At 38.6% G+C, this 15954-nt stretch overlaps 1 pseudogene; it reads right to left on the minus strand.

Moving 5' to 3' along the window:
- Window positions 1–379: 379 nt before the first annotated feature.
- The window catches only part of LOC129684632 (microtubule-associated proteins 1A/1B light chain 3 beta 2-like), a 32160-nt pseudogene continuing 16585 nt past the window's right edge, over window positions 380–15954 (minus strand).

The raw sequence follows: 15954 nt of genomic DNA on the forward strand, positions 1-15954 counted from the left end.
AGAATATCCCCCAAGAAACAACACACCTTTTACCTTTTTTTTTTTTTTTAGGATGCAAAGTGTTTTATTTTTATTTTTTTTAATTTTTTTTCATTTTATTTTATTTTTCTTTTTAGTTACATTTTGTTAACTCTGTGTCCCAGCTGTATCCCGCTCCCTCATTCCCTCCCCAACCCCACACTCCCTCCCTGGTCTCCTCCCTGCCCCTTTGGGGCAGGGAGGTGTTTTATTTTTAAACTAAAGTTTGAAACAGGTTTCCAAGCTGAATGCACTTACATGGACAGCTTCTGGCTGGTTAACAGTTCCTAACCCCCTAGGTGGGTGCCCATATTCTGATCCGTGAGTGGTGAGCTGACCAGCTCCCGCTGGTACGTCCTTTTTAACTCAGTAAGGGCCGCACAAACATTAGGTATTGTTCTAGCCGTACACAGCCAGCGCTGTCTCGAGTGTCCTGGGAGGCACACACCGTTTACAGGACGCCGTCTTCATCTTTCTCACTATCTTACACTTCGGAGCTGGGCACGGACACACTCACCAAGAGGTGCCGGCCCACAGGGAGGAAGAAAGCTTGACTGGCATTGGGCTGTAAGCTCCTAATTATCTCGATGAGCTCGCTCACGTTCACATGATCAGGTGAAAGGAAATTGATTTGTCCAGGACGGGCAGCTGTTTCTCACCCTAGTATCTTTGTGTTATCACTGGGATCTTGGTGGAGTGCTGTTCCTGGATCAGCCGGACACCTTCTGCTCTGTGTTCAAAGCTCCGGCGCTGCTTGAAGGTCTTGTCCGATGGCCATGGCGCGGGGATCCTGATGCAAGGATCTAGCTCCCGCGACGCCCGCTTCCCTGTGTCTAAATGTTACTGTTAAATAGTATATGTCTGATAAATATTTATTGAATATTGCTGAATAAATAATTCAAAGGCACCAATTTAGCACCGATGTATATAACTTAGTTTGTAGCACAGATACTTCTTATCACTTAGGACTGATAACTGATATTTCTCATATTGATATATTATGACAAACAAGCAGCTTCTGTAAATCCAGTGTTAGGTTTTGTTCCTTGGGCTTGATTTGGCACACATAAAAATCTATGAATATGGCTGAACATGTTACCTTCCCCATTATACTTCTGTAGTATTTTAATAGTTTTCTAGCGTTCATTTGCTCGCTAAAGTTTTTTTCCTAAAAAAACAAACCAAACAAACAAACAAACAAAAAAACAAAAAAACGACAAAAAGTCAGTTTCTCATGTGATTATCTTATTCAATAGCATCTTTCCCTAAAGATGCAGGTGTATTTATAGGGACCTCAGCTTTAAATAAAATGTGTAGCAATAATTCATAACTAAGTCATAGTCTAGGCATGTGTTCGGCTGAGTGAGCAGGGAGGGACTTGTAGGAATTTCTACTGTAAATTACAGCATAGAACCACTCTGTTTGCAGTCAGACACTTGGTCACAAGCCTGACCTTGATCAAGTCTCTTACAATATAAATTAAGCCATTCTGTATCTACTTAAAGTTCACGTGGAAACACAAGAACAAAGTGACTTCCATTGAGAGTAGAAGTATGTGAATAAAAACAAACATGCTGGAATTTTCATCAAAATAGTTCCTGCGTGTTTTCATATGCAAAGGAAACAATTCAGAATATGTTGTATACAGCAGACAAGTTTTAAGGATATTTCATCTATCTATAAATCTACCTAAATCTCTGTGTGTAATGCTGTTTATTTCTGGCTGTCTGGAAGATGGAGTCCCTCTTCTTTTAGCAGAAATGTGGGCGCCTTTTCTACTGTGAGAAAGGGGCAGTATGCTGCCAGCTCCCTGGCTGAAATATGTGCCCACGTTCAAGCCAAGACCTTCAAAAGTTGTAATTAATTAACTGTTTTAAGTTTGTGGTAATAACATAGTGAAGCCACAGGGTACAGCAGTGCAAATGAAGATGCTTATTGCAGTCATTTTGGTTTTGGGATATAGCAATGTTCATTGTTGTTGCCTCCGTGAATTCTACAACTTTCCAGCAGTGCTTTCCAGTCTTGTGAATGATGTGGGATGCTGAACATCTGTAACAGCAGCTGCCAAGATGCCCCTAATCTGTCCTGCTTTGGTGATTCCTGTCTCCTTGTTAGTCCCTTCGCCTTGTACATGAGCTAGACCCACTTCTAACAAACAGAAAAGGACAAATTGATCAAGTACTGTTTTGATATTAGGTTAAAAAGTGAGTGTGGTTTCTGTTGTGGGTGAGCTCTTCATGAATTCCTGGAGGGAAATGAGTAATTACAAAATAATTCTATACAGATGCTTATATGGCAAGTAGCTAAAGTCTTTGGCCTTAACAACAAAACCTTAATGTTAGAAAGCTAGAAGTGGATGCCCTTCTAGTTGAGCCCCTGAAATGACTTCTGGTCTAGTCTCAAACTTGATCATAATTTTATGGTAAGACCTTCAGGCAAACCACCAAGCTAAGCCACTCCAGATGTCCTGACCCAAAAGCTGTGAGAAAACACAACATATTTCTGTTTTCAACATTAAGTTTTACGTAATATGTTACACAGAAATATGGGTCCAATGTAATGTTCATTCAGAAAACCTTTGGCTTAGTAACAGTTTTCTCTTGGTTGTAATCAGCAACATAGGTATTGTTCAAGTGGAAATAAAAGGCATTGGATGTGGTAGGATTAGAATACAACGAAAATATTTTTTTTTTAATTTAAGAAAAGATCTAGTAATAGAAAACAGAAATTAAAATTTTACATGTTATCAAATCATAATAAAATGTTCTTTGAGGTGATGGGGGAAATGATTCAGTTAAAGTTCTTGCCAAACATGCATGAAAACCTGGATTTGGACTGTGCAACCAATGCACATAGTCAGACATGAAGTGTCTGCTTGAAGTTCTAGTACTGAGGGTCCAGAGAGAGTGGGAATGCTGGGGCCTGATGACTATCTAGTCTGGCTGAGTCTGCGAAAGATTCTGCTTTAAAATAAAAGGTAAGAAGCAATTGAGGAAGACATGTCAGCCTCCTGTCCCTACACACAGAGCCACGTGCACAAACACATACATGATCATATACATAAACACCACACAGACACACGTACACACACCATTGAAGAAAAAGCTTTAGGAAATCCAGTCTAATGTTTTAGAAAAATAGCAGAGTTGTCTGGAATTTATGGGGGATTGTCTTCTTCTAATAGTATCAAACAGATAAGAGAAGAAGAATGACAAATACTGAATAAATGGTCTCAGGTCAGAGATGAATGTTTTTACAATCTTGGCAAAGGCTCACTAACTTCAGCAGGTAAAAGCAGACTTTTTGGGAAGAGTAAGGGAACTAATGGAATGGGGGATGAAGGATAGAGTGTATGGAAAGCAGAATAGTTTAAAATACATGATATTCTTGAATGAAAGTGTCAGAAAACCTGTAAGTTTATCCAAACAGACATGCCAATAAAATTATAAAATGAAGACTGTAAGTTCTGCTGGTTGATCTTGTAAACCTGATGAGATTTTTGAATCACGTAGGAGAAAAACCTTTGTTTATCAATTTGATGGTATTTTCAGAGAGGTTTGATAGGGCTCCAGAAGAGCTCAGGTGACTGGGTCCCATTTGTTGTGTTCCTTCACTGAATAAAATGGAGGGACAAAGAGAGCACCATCATCTATCTTTCTCTGCTTCCCGAAGGCAGATGCACTGTGAGCAGCTGTTTCAAGCTTCTGTCATCACAACTTTCTCATCACAATGTACTGTAACCTTCCATGCAAAAGAAGCCCTAAAGAGTGTCAACATTCATGTCAGTGTATAGAAGGAACTAGTTTCAACTCCAGCATCTCATGTTGTATTCCGTTTCTTTAGTCCATTTGGGCATATGACAAAATAAGTAAAACTGGGTCATTTATAATGCTGGCTGTTTCTAGAGTAAGGCCAGGGACAATTCATTTCTTGTTATTAATAAAGAGGGAAATATCATTTGCATAGTAGCCCAGAGGCCTATGTGCAGCCCATCCTAGGTAGGTATGGGGAGTAAAAGGAGTAAAAGGGTTGGCTGGTCTCCTGGATTCTACTTTTAAACAGTATTTGTTTGTTCTGAATGTATCTATGTTTGCCACATAAGTACCTGGTACTCACAGAGACCAGAGGAGAGCACTGGAATCCCTGTGACTGGATTGAAGAACGTTGAAAACTTCAGTGTGGCTGGTGCTAAAGATAGATGAGTTTTAGAAAGTAACGTGGTTGCTTCAATGACAACTGCTGCTTTATGACACCTGGTGTGCAATTATTTATATGGAAAACATATTTTAAAATTAAAATTAAATTTCTATGGATCAGAAGAGAACAGAATGTTTAATAGTCACAAATGCATCAAAATTTAAAGGATGTGCTTATTGACATGTAATTTTATTATATTGATCATGTTATGCTGATGAGACCTGGAGAGAAATTATCTTAAAGGTGATGCATGTCCTAAAATTGTATGTTCTTTATTTGCTTGTTTATTCGACAACAGCTATCGAGTCTCTGTTTTGTGTCAATCACCATTCCCATGTTGAATGTGTAGCAGTAAAGAAAGTGGAATAAATGAACTAATACTGCAGAAGTGAGAGATGAAGAAGCCCGTAAACACACTGCATGCCAAACTCTGATGATTTCCATGCAGAAATTTATGTAAGTTTAAGATAAGGCAATCCAAAAAAAAAAAAAATAGGACACTCTTGTGTAATGTTAGGGATTAGAAAAGGTTGGAATGAGGAGATATGTCAGCGGGAGCCTGAAAAAAGTGAGGGGAACAAAGTGAAGGGCTCTGGGGGGAAGTTCTACACACAGGAGGCAGAAAGTACCAGGACTATAAAGTATTGGCCTACATTTAGCAGTGAGTGCAAGAGGGAGGGGTAAGGGCACAGCAGCAGCAGATAGTGTAGGGCTTCCCTCTCTTGGAGTTGGGAAGCAGATGCATGATTTTGTGCGGGAGTGTGCGTGGCCCTGATTTGTGTTTTAAAAGGATCACCATGAGTGGCAGACTATGCATAAACCACGTAGAACAGCAGATGGCCTTGGAATCCTCTAATTGCAATGACTAAGAAGAGGGATATTAATGTGAAGGAGCAGGTTGGTAGTAATAGGTGCCAATAAGAACCAGTCACTTTGTGTATATTTTTAAAATAAAGGCAGAAAAAAATTGATGATATGAATTTATTGTAGAAACTGGAGAGGAAAATTAATGCTTCTGACTTTAGATTAGATGCAGAAGAACATGGGCACCATTCTTTGGGCTGGAGTAATTATGAAAGTGAAAAAATTGGAGTTGCCCGAACAGGGGCTTCTCCATGGATGTGCACAGGCATTCCAGCCAAAGCTGATGCAATGTGGAGAATGAGCCCTGCTTGCTAGCCATAAGAAAGAATGGCTTTCTCTTGCACCCACCTTCCACTCTAAATACAAGTAGATATACTGGCTGAGATGATGTAGAAGCCGGAAGGAAGGAGGAAAGAATGAAGGTACTCAAGAGAGCACAAGATAGTGAAGAGGCATTCAGTGACAAGAGTCTGATTTCAGAAGAAAGCACTGGGCTTTATTAGTAGAGTTGGATATTTAAGTCAAGAACTGGTTTTTAGTTATACTTTCTGTTTTTTAAAATAATTTTTAAATTTAAATGTATTTTGATCATAGTCTCCTCCTCCTCCAAGTCCTTCCAGATCCCCTCACCATCCCTGGCCGCACTAAAAAAAATCCAGCAGTTTTTGAAAGAGGAAGACAATGCAGCCAGTCCTGATGAGACCTGATAAGCTAGAGTCAGATGGAAAAGGAGGAGGACCTCCCCATCAGTGGAGTTGGGGAGGGACATGGGAAGGGAAGAGGGAGGGAGGGCGCTACAGCTGGGATACAAAGGGAGTAAATTGAAATTAATAAAAAAATAAATTAAAAAAGTGACAGCCATTTAGAGAATGACAGACTCACAGAGTCTGCAAACTTCTTCCATTGAATATTTCTGATGATTAGTGTGGCACTCACTTTTCTACTGAAACCATGTATGGACACACTTGGGTCCATATTTCTCTTAATGTCATGTTCCAGTTTTCTCTAATTGTGTTAGTTACTGATGTTCTTTCTAGTTGGACCGTGTTGTTTTATTGATAACTTGATTTGTTTTGTTTTGTTTTCAAATAAGATTCTGCACTGGCTTTCCATACTATGAAGAAAAGGAAATAAATCATATTACTAAGGATTTATAAACTGAAAGTCAGAACTAATCTAGTCTAAAGTAAGGATGTTTGGGATGAGTTCGGATGTCAGTTGGTGAGCCTGGTGAAAAGTATTTTACTTATGGGAAACTAGACCAGAAAAATAAAATCGCAGTAAGAGCGTGTTTATTTGTGAATGCCTTGGACTGACCACATTGTTCACAAAACTAGAAGAGGAAGTCTTAAAGCACGTGCAGAAAAAACTTGTTAAGAATCCACACTGAGAAGCTGGGCATAGTGGTGCATGCCTCTAATCCTAGGACTCTGGGAGGCTGAAGCAGGAAGATCTCTGTGAGTTTGAGCCCAACCTGGTCTACAAAGTGATTCCAGGACAGCCAAGGCTACATAGAGAAACCCTATCTCAAACAAACAAACAGACAGACAGACAAACAAACAAAACCAAACCAACCAACCTACCAACCAAACAAACAAAAAACCCAACTCACACTGAGAAACAGTGTTCAGCCATTGAGAGAAGTGGATTCATTAAAACGTTTAATTTTTTAAATTAAATTTTATTTTATTAATTACACTTTATTCACTTTGTATCCCCCATAAGCCCGTCCCTCCTTCCCTCCTAGTCCCACCCTTCCCTCCCCCTTCTTCACACATGCACCTCCCCAAGTCCACTGATAAGGGAGGTCCGCCTTTCCTTCCTTCTGATCTTAGTCAATCAGATCACATCAGGAGTGACTGCATTGTCATCTTCTGTGGCCTGGTAAGGCTGCTCCCCCTCAGGGGGGGGTGATCAAAGAACATGCCAATCAGATTATGTCAGAGGCAGTGCTTTCTCAGACAACTAGGAATAGCGCTTCCTCAGGGTCCAGCCATACCACTTCTAGGCATATATCCAAAAGAGGCTCAAGTACACAATAAAGACATTTGCTCAACCATGTTTGTAGCAGCTTTATTTGTATAGCCAGAAGCTGGAAACAGCCCAGATGCCCCTCAACTGAAGAATGGATGCAGAAATTGTGGTACATCTACACAATGGAGTATTACTCTGCAATGAAAAATAGGGAAATGATGAAATTTGCAGGGAAATGGTGGGACCTGGAAAGAATCATCCTGAGTGAGCTGTCCCAGAAGCAGAAAGACACACACGGTGTATACTCACTCAAATAGACATATAACATAGGATAAACCTACTAAAATCTGTACATCTAAAGAAATTAATCAAGAGAGAGGACCTTGACTAAAATGCTCAATCCCCATCCTGAAAGGCAAAGAGAATGGACATCAGAAGAAGAAAACAGGAAACATGTTAGGAGCCTCTCACAGAGGGCCTCTGAAAAGCTCTGCCCTGAAGACTATCAAAGCAGATGCTGAGACTTATGGCCAACTGTTGGGCAGAGTGAATGGAATCTTATGTAAGAAGTGGGAAATAGTAAGATCTGGAGAGGACAGGAACTCAACAAGGAGAACAACAGAACCAAAAAATTTGAACACAGGGGTGTTGCCAGAGATTCATACTCCAACCAAGTACCATGCATGGAGATAACCTAGAACCCCTGCACAGATGTAGCCCATGGCAGTTTAGTGTCCAAGAGGGGGTTACATAGTAATGGGAAGAGGGACTGCTTCTGACAAAACGTTTAATTTTTAAGAAGTTCCATGAAATATTTTAAGAAGTTCCATGGGGACTTGAAAAGTATTTGTACATGTCTCAGTTTTGTAAATATGTCACTATTTAAGATACATATATTTTTAGTAGAATATAAAGTATATATTATGATATATATCATTTTGCAAAAGAACAAAAGCCAACCTTGGAGCCACAGTTTGGAACGTTAGCTTCTTCCCACCGTTCATACATACATAAATATCAGATAGAACCAGTGCTTACCCCTCACACAAATACAGCCATGCTTGCTTTTACTGTCTTACAAGCTAATCTTTTCCCTTCTTTCCTTTCTCTTTCCTGCTTTCTCAGGAATCTTTTTCCCCTGTTATCCTTTCTAGATCGATTATTTTCTAAAATGATGATCAATACCAATTGCTTACATCACAATCTATAGGTTGGTCGATGTTCATGATTTTAAAATTACATTTTTGAAGGCACCCCTCATCCAACCTATCTCTTAACTCTCAGCCATCAGGGACTTTCATAACATCTATTTCTTAAATAATACCAGTGTGTTGGTTTACTCTACAGTGTGTTTGGTAAGATAGCAGAATGTAGCATGGCCTCTTATTACAGGCTCCAAACTGTGATAGCCTGGGAGAGTGACTAGAACACAGTATCCTTCAAAATGGAAGTAGCGGGGTGCGTGGGGAGGGAACAACCCATTACATTTCCAGTGCACCCTTTGAATTTTCAGATTTTTTCCCTGAGGAATAGGTGAAACAGAGGCATGTAGGATACACTTTATAACAGACCTTGATAGGCCAAGTGTAGTGACACTTGACTGGAACTCTTACATTAGGAAGTGGAGGCAGGAGGATTGTGAGTTTTAGTCTAGTCTGGGATATGTAAAGAGACCCTGGAGGAAGGGATGGAGGGAGGAGCAGAGGGAAGGAGGGGAGAATAGAGAGAAGGAGGGAAGGAGGGATGTTAGAGGAAGGGAGATTGTTAGAATGCAGACATACAAAAGATCACTCATATGAGTATCCGTTGCTTAGGGTCTAATGATTTAGGCGCTTCCATATACTCACAGATACAAAGAAGAAAACTCCTACTACCTTAAAGTAACCTTGAACTTGAGCCTAATTTCATAAATTTTAGTTGATTGTCCACTGCCTTTAATGTCCATCTGTGAAAACGCAATTGAGACCTGTCACTGGCCCATCCACTGACTTGGCTGCCTATCCCGGGTGTGCTGTCATTTATGCTGTGAATAGGCCTCCTTCTGGGAATGCACAGAGTTTTAAACTGTCACCAGGGAAACAAAGTACAGTCCGACTAAATACATTCTCTTCTTCTGGTTCCAGTAATTTTTGATGATGGGAATGTTAGGAAAGCATTACAAAAGTCTAAAATGCCTTTTAAATTTTATCTCTTGCATTATGTTGTACAAACTTTTATATCCTTGGTGTTTTAAAATATCTTTGTGAGACAATGTGGGAGTTTCTTTTCTCTTTGCATTAAGCAAACTACAATGAGTGTTGAGTGATGTCATCACTGCAAATGCTCTTGAGTGTAAGTGATACAGGATGTGTAGGGCCATGTGAGTCCCTCTGTGGTTACTACTACTGTCAAAAACACAGGCTCAGCAAATCTTTCATGATACCATATAGTGTCAACGCAAGAATGTGGTTTCCTGACGGAAACCTACAAACCAAGGGACAGAAAAGGAGGAAGAACACGTGTGCCGTCTGCATTCCTGTCATCCCATGGAGATGATGTCTTGGCTTGATAGAACAAACAGGAGCAAAAATAGACTTATATTTGTATGGATGGTCTTTATTCTCCTGACACTCTGCCGTCTGAAGGGGAAATATGAGAATGGCACCGTCTGAGCATTCAACAGTCCCAAGGCAGTCTGGATTTAGAAAGCAGCTATTTGCATAAATCATCTGGAAAGAAGTGGCAAGTATCTCAGAAAGCAGGTATTTCAGAGGATCAATAGAAGGAGTCATTGGTCAAGAGAAGGAGTCATTGGTCCCAGAAAGAAAGCAAGGGCCTCTGTTGGCTCACAAGTGAAAGAACTAACAGCTGTGCCACTGTTGGCCTCCTCAGCTGGCAGGGAGCTGCACACACAATGTGAGACAGGCCATTTATTCCTCCGCGCCTAACAACACGGCTGGGGTAACCTTCAGTTTTCATTGCCATCTTTTTGATATTTCAGGGAGAAGTCAGGGTAGAGGGGTGATGCTACACATCTGCTTCCATACAGCCCTGTGTGACTTCTCCTGCCCCTTACATCTTCCTGTAGATCCATTTTTCCACTTACTGTCCCTTCACCTGCCGTCACAAAGGCATTCTTAGCAAAAATGTTTCTGCCATGTATAAACACATGTTTTTCCTTTCAATATTTTGAGGATGTTCTAATTGTTTTATTTTGATGAGAAATCTACTCTTGTTCTTATCTCGAGTTCCATGTATATAATACGATTTTAAAATATGATTTTGAAGTTTCTCCTTTGTAACTTGTTTTTGCATAATTTGATTCTGATCTGCTTAGCTGAAGCTTTCGTGATATTTCTGTGTTGTCTGAGGCAGGGTTTTGCTGTGTAGTTCTGGCTGGTCATGAGATCAATGCTCCAGCTTCAGCCTTTCATGTGTGGAGACTTCAGATGTGGGTGACCAAGCTCTCGGTTTTTTTTTTTTTGTTTGTTTATTTTTGTTTTGTTTTGTTATGTTTTTTCTTCATGATATTTCTTGTCAATTTAAGGTTTGTTGATCCCAAAGAGGATCAACGAGTTGACAGTATTCCTCAAATTTGCAAAATTTTGGAACACTGTTCTTCACTTTTCTTTTTTTTTCTTTTCTTTTTTTTTTTTTTTGCCGCTTTCTGCTCAGCTTTTAGGTGGAGGCTGACTATGTACATGTAGTTTTCTTGAAGCCACCCTACATTAAATAACGGTGTATTTTTTCTCTTGTGAGTTTTTTTTCTTACTATGTGTTTCATTGTTTTGGAGAGCTTCTGATGGTATATCATCAAGATCATTACTTTAATAATTAACTAAGCTGTTATTAATTTATTCAATATCTTTTTGTCTATTAACATTTTATCTTTGAGTGTGTATATTTGTGTATATTTCTGTGTGTAAATGCTCGTGTGCAAGTGCACAAACATATGTCTGTGAGTAGAGGTGGGCGCTGGAGGACCTCTCTGAGCAGTGTTCCTCAGATGGCTTTTGCCTGGATTGTGTGTGTGTGTGTGTGTGTGTGTGTGTGTGTGTGTGTGTGTGATAGGCTTTCTCCGTGGGACCACTGACTAGGATAGGCTGGCTAGCCAGCAAGTTGCCAGGGCTCTCCCTGTTTCTATTTCCCTCCAGTGCAGGAGTATGGGACCACATCTTGCCTTACCTGAATTCCAGAGGTCAAACTCAGGTCCTCATGCTTGCAAGATATGCACGCTACCAAATGCGCTGTCTCCTCAATTTTATCTACCCCATCTCTCTTTTCCAGTCCTTTCGATTTTCATGTTTTCTTTTTCATAGAATATTTTGCACCTTTTTTTCATTGACTTCTACTAAGTCTTTCTTCATTTCTTCCTTGACACAGTGGCCACTGAGTAGAGAATTGTTCAGTTTCCATGAGTTTGGAGGCTTTCTGTTGCCTCTGTTGTTGAAGTCCAGCTTTAACCCATGGTGTATGATCAGATACAAGGGGTTATTGCAATTTTCTTGTATCTGTTGAGGTTTGCTTTGTGACTGACTATATGGTCAATTTTGCAGAAGGTTTTGTGAGGTGCTGAGAAGTAGGTATATTCTTTTGTGTTTGGGTGAAATGTTCTGTAGCTACTTGTTAAGTCCTTCTGATTCATAATGTTTATTGGGTTCATTATTTCTGTTTAGTTTCTGCGTCAATGACCTGTCCACTGGTACGAGTGGAGTATTGAAGTCTCTCACCAATAATGTGTGGTGTTGGATGTCTGATTTAAACTTTAGTAATATTTCTTCTATGAATGTGGGTGGCCTTGCATTTGTGGCATAGATGTTCAGAATTGTGATGTCATCTTGGTTTTTCCTTTGATGTGTATAAACCATCTCTTTCAATTAATTTTGGTTGAAAGTCTATTTTTTTAGGTATTAAAGTGGCCACTCTCGCTTGTTTCTTGGGTTCATTTGCTTGGAAAACTTTTTCCAACCCTTTATTCTGAGGTAATATTTATCTTTGTTGCTGATGTGTTTTTCTTATATGCATTGGACTGATAGAATTGTTTTAGCATCCATTTTGTTAGCTTATAGCTTTTTATTGGGTCATTGATTTTATTGATTGTGAGAGATATTAAGGGCCAATGACTGTTAATTCCCGTTATGTTGATATTTGTCATGGTTGTGTGAGTGTGTGTGAGTGTGTGTGTGTGTGTGCACATTCGGGCATGTGCACATGCATGTGTGTTTCTCTATTTTTGGTTTTGCTATTGTGGAGTCATTTATTTCCTGTGTTTTCTTGGGTGTAGTTAACTTCCTTGGGTTGGAGTTTTCCTTCTGGTATCTCATGAAAGCTGGATTTGAGCATAGCTATTAAACTATTAAACTATTGTTTTAAATTTTGTTTTCTCATGTAATTTCTTGTCTTCTCCATCTATGGTGATTAAAAGTTTTTCTCGTTATAATTTTTGCTATGATGACCTCTCTGTTCTCAGAGTCTGCAAGATATCTGCCCAGGCCCTTCTGGTTTTTAGAGTCTCTGTTGAGAAGTCAGGCATAATGACCAAGAGCTTTCTAATTGGACTGAAGATCCACTCAACAAGAGGGTAACCGTGGCTGGTACAGGAAACATAGTCAACTACTCAGTGATAGTGAAGCCCTGGATATTGGAGAACCTACAACTACCATTTTACTAAGCCAACATGACCCCTAACAATGATCTGTAAACATTTTCCTTATACCCATAGCTAAGTATAGTCTTCAACATTTACCAACAAAATGTCTCTCTGTGACAGATGGAGACCACTTCAGAAAACCACAATCAATAAAAATGCAGGTAGTAAAGCCAAATTAAATGGATACATCTGCAAAACACCCTCTTAGGCTGGGGTACATAGTTAATAAAATGTAACTGATAAGAAAAAAATAAAATACGAAAAAAAATATAAACAACAACAACAAAAAAGACTCAGGAACATTGCAGAAGAGTAAGTGAAAGACTGTAAAATTCGGAATGCCAGGGAGTTTTCTGTTAGATTGAGTCTCCTTGGAATGTCAGATGCTAGACCCATAAAGTCTGACCAACATCACTGCCCAACCATGAGCAGAACAATGATGGCACCAATAGATGTGACAAAATGGACAGAGAAAACTCACAAACCTTCAACTCTACACAAAATAGTACATGTAACTAATGAATGCTGAGAGCAGGAGAAATACTCTTCCCCAGGAAAGAGCACACCAAATGATTAGGCACGAAAACATACATGGGCATAACATTATACAGACTGAGCTGGTCATACTTAGGGATATGTGTGTGTGTGTGTGTGTGTGTGTGTGTGTGTATGCATGATTGTATTTAACACATACACTATACATAACACATAAATTATATATACATATATATATATATATGGCATATAGGCTATAATTTTGAAAGAGAGCAAGGAGAAGTATATGGGAGGAATTGGATGGAGGAAAGGAAAGGCAAAATATTGTAGTTATAATATAAAAAAATAAAAGAAATTAAAAATGGCTCAATCACATATATTTGAAGAGCCTAACAAATGATCTAATAACCAATTCCAACCATAAACCATGTCTTAATATTATCCTGCATGTAGGATGCTTGATAATTTTCCTAATGACACTCAGAAGTTTGGATTGAAATAGTACATTAACTATGTAAGCAAATATAGCTGGATAAAAACAGTCATAGGAACTATCTAGATCAATCTAGGTCCTAGAGCCACAGATGACTTTGCTTTACAAAACCAAGGTCCAAACTGAGATCTTCAGTTAGATTCTATTTCATTTTGTGAAGGAGAGTTACGCAGCATAGTGATATTTCTGATGGGGGAGATTCCTAATGGTCAGGATTCATGCTACCTCAGTGTCAAGGTCATAATAAATCAATACTTGTGTTAAGAAACTGTAGGTAATTCTGAGAGATTTACAACCATTATTTATTAGCTCCTGGCTATTTAATAAGATTGCTATCCTTCTACCATTTTAAGCAAGATTTATTTTGATTTTGCACGAGAAAGCTAATTTTACAGTTTTAGAAGTTAGGGCTAGGGACACTACTAAGGATATAAAAGACATTACCTAATGTTAGCGTTACAAAGTCCTGTAACAATGATGGGGTTCCAGGAAGTGGTGAATCCAAACACCACATATAAACTCTCCTCCCAGCATATTCTAACTTCTCTTTATTGGGGCTAAGAAGATTGATCACGAACTTCTCATATACTCTATGATATGTAGTATCTCCTTTATACTTATGCTTAAATTAAATTAAATTATCATGCCTAATTTGAATCTGGAAATAGTAGCCAATTTTTCATCCCGTATCCACGGGGCTCTATGCCTGTTAACTTTGCTTAGACAGTGTGGTTTCTAGTTCTAATAAATAATTCATCATCCCATTATGTACAAGAAAAACTCAAACACTAATCCTCATTTACTCCATCTGCAAGAAACTCAGTTCAGGTCCCAATTCATTAAAAAATTAATTAAAAAATTGAAAGAACAATTAAAGTCATTATTGGTTACCCTTTAAGAGATTTATGGTTTGTTACTCTTCTTCCCATGAAAGGGATTTGACATTTATATGGCTATCAACTTTCATTTAACATATGTTGAGATTTAAATGCTCCTTATTGGTTCTCAACAAGCCTCCAAACATGAACTAAGTTCATGGACTAGCATTATTTCATACATGTCATATCACATATGGGAATAGGCCTTTACTCAGATCATTTTTAAAGACGTAAGTAGGCTATTTAATCATGCCAAACACTTAACATACTAAATAATTTATTTTTAAGAAACCTGATTTATTTTGCTCATGAAAGAAAATATTTGACAAAACAAAAGCTTGAAAAGAAATATGGTTGAGCTAGCTTTAGCAAAAGACCCACTCCTGATTTTTCTTGTAGGGGAACTGAGCTTGTAACCACACCTCACATCCTTTCACACTTTATTATCTTTACAAATGAAAGGAGACAACATACAAATTAACTTAAGTGAAGGTCTGCATGCAACTGAAAGCCACTAACTGGCAGCCGTTTACTAAAGCACAGGCAAAAATCAATTTTAATTAGTATTTTTGGCTTTAATGAAAAGTGATTACAAAATTGGCATTTTAGCTAATACTGTTGAGATTTATGGTGAGCGGATACTAATTAATTCTCTGTTGCAATACTATGAGCCTTGAGTATCTGCAGTAAAATGCTGATACAAGGGCTGCACTGGCATTTTAGAATTTTACAACAAAAAGCTTCATAACTCTTTACAGGTATGTTTTGCACTATTACTCCTAGCCTATGCATTATTATTATTATTTTCCATAAAAGACTGTTATCGGCAATCAAATTCCATACCATTTTATTAATTAAGGCCATTTTATTTCAATGGATCTTGAATTGTAGCCAAAAAACCTGTTATTTCAAGTGCAGCTTTCTTTTGTCTAGTTACATGTGGGAAAAGGGAGCCTAGGATACTTTAATTGGAGAACATTTAGTATGTAATCCCCAAATTTTCTCTTTTCTTGGTTATATTGATGATAAGTTGGCTTCTGCACTTGGCTACATGTTTGAGAGAGACTTGAAGGAGGAAATAAGACAGTGAAACATTATAACCCACTCTTGTTTGTCTTGAGCTCTTCAGCTTCACCTGGAATTCACTGTTTTAAAAAAAGAAACAAAAATTTCCAAATTCTCTAGACACTATGTAACAATTTCCAATAAGGTAAATATTTCAATTTTTACGTTGGTTTTGACCTATGATTAGAAGTCATTTTGTTCAGTGGTCGCTGCTAGCTGTCACTGACCGAATACCCAGTACTTCTTAACCTCCCTAACGCTGTGACCCTTGAATACAGTTCCGCGTGGTGTGGTGACTTCTACCCATACAACTGGTTTTGTTGCTACTTCATAACTGTATT

This window comes from Psammomys obesus, unplaced genomic scaffold (assembly GCF_907164565.1).
Source record: "Psammomys obesus unplaced genomic scaffold, mPsaObe1.curated_primary_1811, whole genome shotgun sequence".
In the NCBI taxonomy this organism is placed as follows: domain Eukaryota; kingdom Metazoa; phylum Chordata; class Mammalia; order Rodentia; family Muridae; genus Psammomys; species Psammomys obesus.